Source organism: Triticum aestivum, chromosome 6A (assembly GCF_018294505.1).
Source record: "Triticum aestivum cultivar Chinese Spring chromosome 6A, IWGSC CS RefSeq v2.1, whole genome shotgun sequence".
Classification (NCBI taxonomy): domain Eukaryota; kingdom Viridiplantae; phylum Streptophyta; class Magnoliopsida; order Poales; family Poaceae; genus Triticum; species Triticum aestivum.
In genome coordinates, this window is record NC_057809.1 from 597,158,002 (window position 1) to 597,164,080 (window position 6,079).

The following is a 6,079-nucleotide window of genomic DNA, read 5'->3' on the forward strand; positions in this document are numbered from 1 at the left end:
ACTATGAAGACACGTTTAGTCCTGTTATTAAACCAACTATCATTCGTGTTCTTATTTCATTGGCTGTTACTCGAGGATGGTCGCTTCGACAACTTGACGTTCAGAATGCTTTTCTCCATGGAGTTCTGGAAGAAGAGGTTTATATGCGTCAGCCGCCAGGGTTTGTTGATCCTGATCAGCCGCATCATTTGTGTCGTCTTGTTAAGGCTCTCTATGGTCTGAAGCAGGCCCCTCGTGCGTGGCATGCGCGTCTTGGAGCTGCTCTTCGTGCGCATGGTTTTGTGCCTTCTACAGCGGATACGTCTCTGTTTATTCTTCAGCGACCGGAGGTGACTATGTACATTCTGGTCTATGTTGATTATATCATTCTTGTCAGTTCATCCGCTGCTGCTACGGATCGGCTTGTGTCCTCTCTCAGTGCTGAGTTTGCTATTAAGGATCTTGGGAGACTCCATTACTTCCTGGGTCTAGAGGTGTCTCATTCTGATGGTGGCCTGACTCTCACTCAGAGGAAATACTCTCAGGATCTTCTACGTCGTGCTGGTATGTTGCAATGCAAGCCTGCCACGACTCCTATGTCTGCCACAGACAAATTGACGGATTTTGATGGTGACTTACTCTCTCCTTAGGATGCCACAGAGTATCGCAGTATTGTTGGTGGGCTGCAGTACTTGCTCGTTACTCGGCCTGACATATCCTTTGCTGTCAACCGTGTGTGCCAGTACCTTCATGCACCACGTGTTCCTCACTGGTCTGCTGTTAAGCGCATCTTGCGCTATGTTCGTCACACTAGTTCATATGGTCTCCATCTTCAGCCTGCTCGTTCTGGACTGATTTCAGCATTTTCTGATGCCGATTGGGCTGGTAGTCCTGATGATCGACAATCCACCGGGGGACATGCTGTGTTCTTTGGTCCTAACTTGATCGTCTGGCAAGCTCGCAAGCAAGCTACGGTGTCTCAAAGTAGTACCGAAGCTGAGTACAAAGCTGTTGCTAATGCCACAGCTGAGATCATATGGGTGCAGTCATTGCTTCGAGAGTTGAAGGTCTCTCCGAGTCAGCCGCCTGTTCTTTGGTGTGATAACATCGGTGCCACATACCTTTTATCCAATCCAATATTTCATGCCCGAACAAAGCACATCGAAGTTGACTATCATTTTGTGAGGGAACGTGTTGCTCAGAAGCTCCTTCAGATTAAGTTTGTTTCTTCTAAGGATCAGCTTGCTGATATTTTCACTAAACCTTTGCCCTTGCCTTCTTTTGAAGGATGTCATAGCAATCTTAACCTCCTGAGCGTTTCAGGACATAGTTAAGATTGAGGGAGGGTGTTAAACTAAGTATATGTTAGATATACGTGTTGTAACATAACTTGTATTTGTACGGTTCCCTCTTATAAATATATGACAGCCGTATCCACCAAGGGTATCGTGCATTGTTCCAAACTCTAATACGTCTAACAACTCTCAAGAAAAAGCCATTGATCACTGTAGGAAATGTACGCGTGTGCCCTGTTGCATTCAGCGAATGCATATATTACTCGCCGAACTTTCTAGTCTTCCATGGCGACAACTGATGAAGTACGCTACTGCTAATAGCACTTTGAGCTAAGTCGGACAGAACAAATAGATGGGTGATTGATACCCTAAGCTTATATCTTGAGATATTTCTGCATGTGCCGTTGAAATAAGCTTCTTCGATCTCTGCCTTATTCAAAATCAGAGAGAGATAATGATACATGCAACCGAAAATGCGAAGGAGCGCTCGTCCTCGCGTGCTCTCGGTATCCCTGTTCGCTCGTTTCTTTCGGGATCTGAGCCGGAGGTGTATTAGCCTGGTAGGCGTTATGTACTAGTTGGCCCCACCATCCTAGCGTCGTGCTGTTAGAAACGAACGGTGGGCGCCCTGACCACCCACCCATCTTGTACCACCCATCCTGAGCCGTGCTACAATCTTCTCAAATACTAGAACCAAACTGTGGTTGCCATGACCACCCATCATGCTACTGAAAGGGCACAAGCGCCAGGTATACACTGAACATGAGCCTGATGCGGAACAAAATGCAGAGTGACATGTTCCTTTCTGCGGATAAGATGATCGTATTGATGAAGATGTGCATCACGGCTACGCCGCGAAACCTAAGTAGTTGCATGGATATGAAGTACTAAACGTGAGGTCTTGAAAAACTGGTCTTTATAGGATTTTCAGGAAAGTCCGCTTTTGTTTGTTTTCTTTTAAGATTGGTCTATATAATACTACCTTGTGTGACTGGAAAAAGACTATGGAAACACGAGGCATGACTATCCCTGCCCATCACCTCCTGCATCCTTCTCGCATCCCCTTTCTCTACACGCATGCTGCGTGATGCGCATGCATGCTCCCCGGGTAGCTTGTTCATGATGTCGCCCATTGCATTGTACTCCCTCTGTTCCTAACTATAAGTCTTTGTAGAGATTCTACTATGAACCACATACGGATGTATATAGATGCATTTTAGAGTGTAGATTCACTCATTTTGCTCCGTATCTAGTCTATAATGAAATCTCTACAAAAACTTATATTTAGGAACGGAGGGAATAGTATGCATACACTGATACACGAGTCCAATAGACTGTAACCCGCAAAAAAAAAAAAATAGACTGTAGTTGGAGCACAAGATTGGCTTCCATGCGACGTTGGGCACAAAAACAAGAATGGGCCATGGTGCTGGCCTGCTGGGAGTCTTGAGACGGTTGGACACGAGCAGCGGTTGCGACACAAGTGCATGGCGAGGCGGAAGCAGAGGCGGTGTCGGCCGCGGCTAAGCTGGGCATGGTGATGCCGAACATGACCATGGCGAGTCATGCAACGACCAAGTCGGGCATGGTGAGCCCATTCTTGTCGTAGCTCGTTCTTTACGGATATCCAGCGTCGCCTTGTCATGCCAAGTTGCCAACATGCGCAACGTTACCAGTGTCGCGGGTGTCGGCGTTTGAACAGCGCTGCCGGCGCGTCCACTTGCATGTTGGGAATAACCTTTTCTTCCTGCGTAAAATGGCGCCACCAGCGTACATTCATACACATGGCGCAGACATGATGGAAGCCGCTAGAGCGTCCGGCGCGACCGGGATGCAAGCTGAAGACAGGCTTAAGGTGTATGCCTAGACAATCACGGACATGGTTCGTTGTGTCTATGAAGCCGAACACCTGAACGATGGCGTTGTCACTTTCAGCGAGTGTGTCATCAAATTGTTCCACGGTTGCAGAAAAACATTGCTACCTTCAGGAAGACGGCAGTTCTGGGGATAAAAGAAAACACCCCCGCCAGCTCATGTCGTTTGGCCACGACCGGCACGATCTCTTGGCCACGTTATGTGCCATCCGCCCAGGTCGTCGCCCCGTCACGTTGTTTACCCCAATGGCCCCACAGCGTATTACCACTACCACCACCTAATCCAGCGTACCACCATCAGACATTAAAGCCACTCGAATCTCCACATCTATCCTCGCCGTACAGATAACGTGACCAGGCGCGCTCGTCCGCTACAACGCGTACATGCAACACTCTACTGACTAAAACCACATGTCGTGGTCACATGGAGGTATCCTCTGACGTTAAGAGTCCTATGTTTTGGCTAACCATGCACCAGCCTAATTAAGTACCAGGATTTTCGGGCACTCGCGAGTGGACATTCAGTGGAGTTTAATTGTATGTTTATGTGCCCGATCATACAGTTGAGGTCCTCTAGACGCCGTGGCAGAGGATTTCTTTTTTTTTCTTTTTTTTAGAAAAGGTGGATATATTCCCTGCGTGGAATCTAATGAACGCCGTGGCAGTCATTTTATTAATTATTTACAAAGAGTTTATAAAGTAGTACATCGGTAAGCCTGAAGCCGCCATCTTGGCAACACCTGTCGCTACTCCTATCCCCTTGATGAAGGGGTGCCGAATGTCCAAGTCGAATACCAAACAGACATCGCATCAAAGCCTAACATCTAAAGCCGGATGTCTCATCCAAGCCACAATGACGGGACTGGGTCACACACCGGTCCGGCGCACTCTCAGTGGGTACCACATGCGCACGCTGCAAGGGCTGTCACTGTCGTCTTCCATCAATCCATCTTCAGAGCAAATACTGAAGCATCGACCTTGTCAGGCCTCTCTGCTATCGACACCACCACGACGCCAGACAACGTCGTCCTACTGCGCGAGTCCATCGTCGCACATCGGACGCCGAGGCTCCACTGTGCCACGCCGTCGACGTCCGCCGTCTTCGATGCGGTAAATGAAAAGCCGCTCCACCACTTGTCTCCTCCATCCAGCCGTTGTCCAAAAAGGATGCCCCCATGAGGGAGAACGATGCCTAAACCGCCGCCATCGTACGATCCTCGAACCCCAGGTCTAGGTTTTATGGAGCAACCCAAGCGAGTCGACGGTAGCTGCAGTGGCTATGTCTTCATCTAGATAACGACGGGAAAACGCCGCCATCGCCGGCCAAGACTGGAGTCATAGCACGGTTTTCACCGGCAGCATCGTCTCCCCACTCGTCGCCGGGACTGGATGTGTGATGCCACAACCAGCCGGCCGACCACCTCCGGCGAAGGAGGTGGCCACCACGACCACGCTCAGGGTCGGAGCCCCCGATGTCCTCGTGTTGCAGGTCGAGCCGAGGAGCAGTTTGCCATTGACGGAGCATGGGAGGTACAGGACACCAGCATGTGTGGCCCGTTGAAGCCCATCTGGGCCCAAATTAGGTGCCCTAACCGCTGCCACTGGACATCTCGCCGTACGCCGCTGCATGCTTGCCGGACCTAGCCACCACCAGGCCACGCCACTGTCGCAGATCCGGCCAGAGCGGATCGCCGCCACCTTAACCGGAGCGCCGCCAAGGAAAGACGTCGCCACCGCCACTACAGCACACATGCTTTGCCTGTGATGGCCCCGGTGGCGGCGGGAAGGGGTGTCTTGCGGTGGAGGCTGGAGTCGGCCGACGGGATGCCTCGTGCGGCGCGGCGCCACCGCACGGGGAGGGTGGGGGGGGGAGGGAGGTGCGGTGCGGCGCCACCGCACAGGGAGGGCGGGGAAGGGAGGTGCGGCACGGCGCTATGGTTTTGGGGGAGGGAGTCGCGGTGCTAGGGTTTCAGGGGAGGGCACGCCGTGGTAGAGGATGTGACAAAGCACTGTATTTTACTGTCTTTAGTTGAACTTGTTTTTCTTGATGGAGAACTGTCTCTAATTAACCAAATAGAGGTCCATAAATTACCAGTTCTTGCCCCATTCTTCAGCAGAACAAAACAGTTGAATTAATGTGCATTTGATTGCCCACATTACACGTCAATTATGCATGCATGTTGTCATGTTGAGACAACTGCCGATGCACAAAGATGACCTGATACATGCGTATGTATTTTTCCTGTGATTTTCCACACGAGATTCCACGAAAGCAAGCTATAACCCAATCATGCAGTCCAAACTACTTGCGCAAAATAACAAAATGGTTAGGCAATGTCCGAGTGTGATCCGACGCGAAAGGCAGGAGCTGAGTCACGGCCGATGCATGCAGCTAGCCGCCCAATTAGAGAGACGTCGGAGTCCTACTGGTACTGTTTTGGCAAAATATCATGTTACCGGAGTGCGTGCTTTGCACCGGCGATTGAGAGCAAAAACAAAAGGCATGCACAATTGATTGGAATTCCTAGTTCATTTTATTAGAACGAACTGGCATTGTTTTCAGTTTTTACCAAAAACAAAAGTACTCCCTCCATTCCAAAATAAATGTCGCAGTACTAAGTCAGCGAAACTTATTTTCGGATGAAGAGAGTATCTATTTTTCATCTAAATCCATTGCTCCTACAAAAGAAAGTTAGAAATGCGAGTATACAGTACAATTGTGTTGATGCTTATGAGGATATGTAAGTTATGCATGCTAGAATTTTATAGTGCAAGAATTTACTGAAACAAAATGTGAAAAAAAATTAAACGGTCACCTGGGGGAGGCGATCCTCACCTGGAGATGAGTGGAGCATCATTATGACTGCTGGCATGCAAGTACTAAACGAGTTGCTAGTACGAGAAAATGTCATTAATTTTTGCCTCGATTAC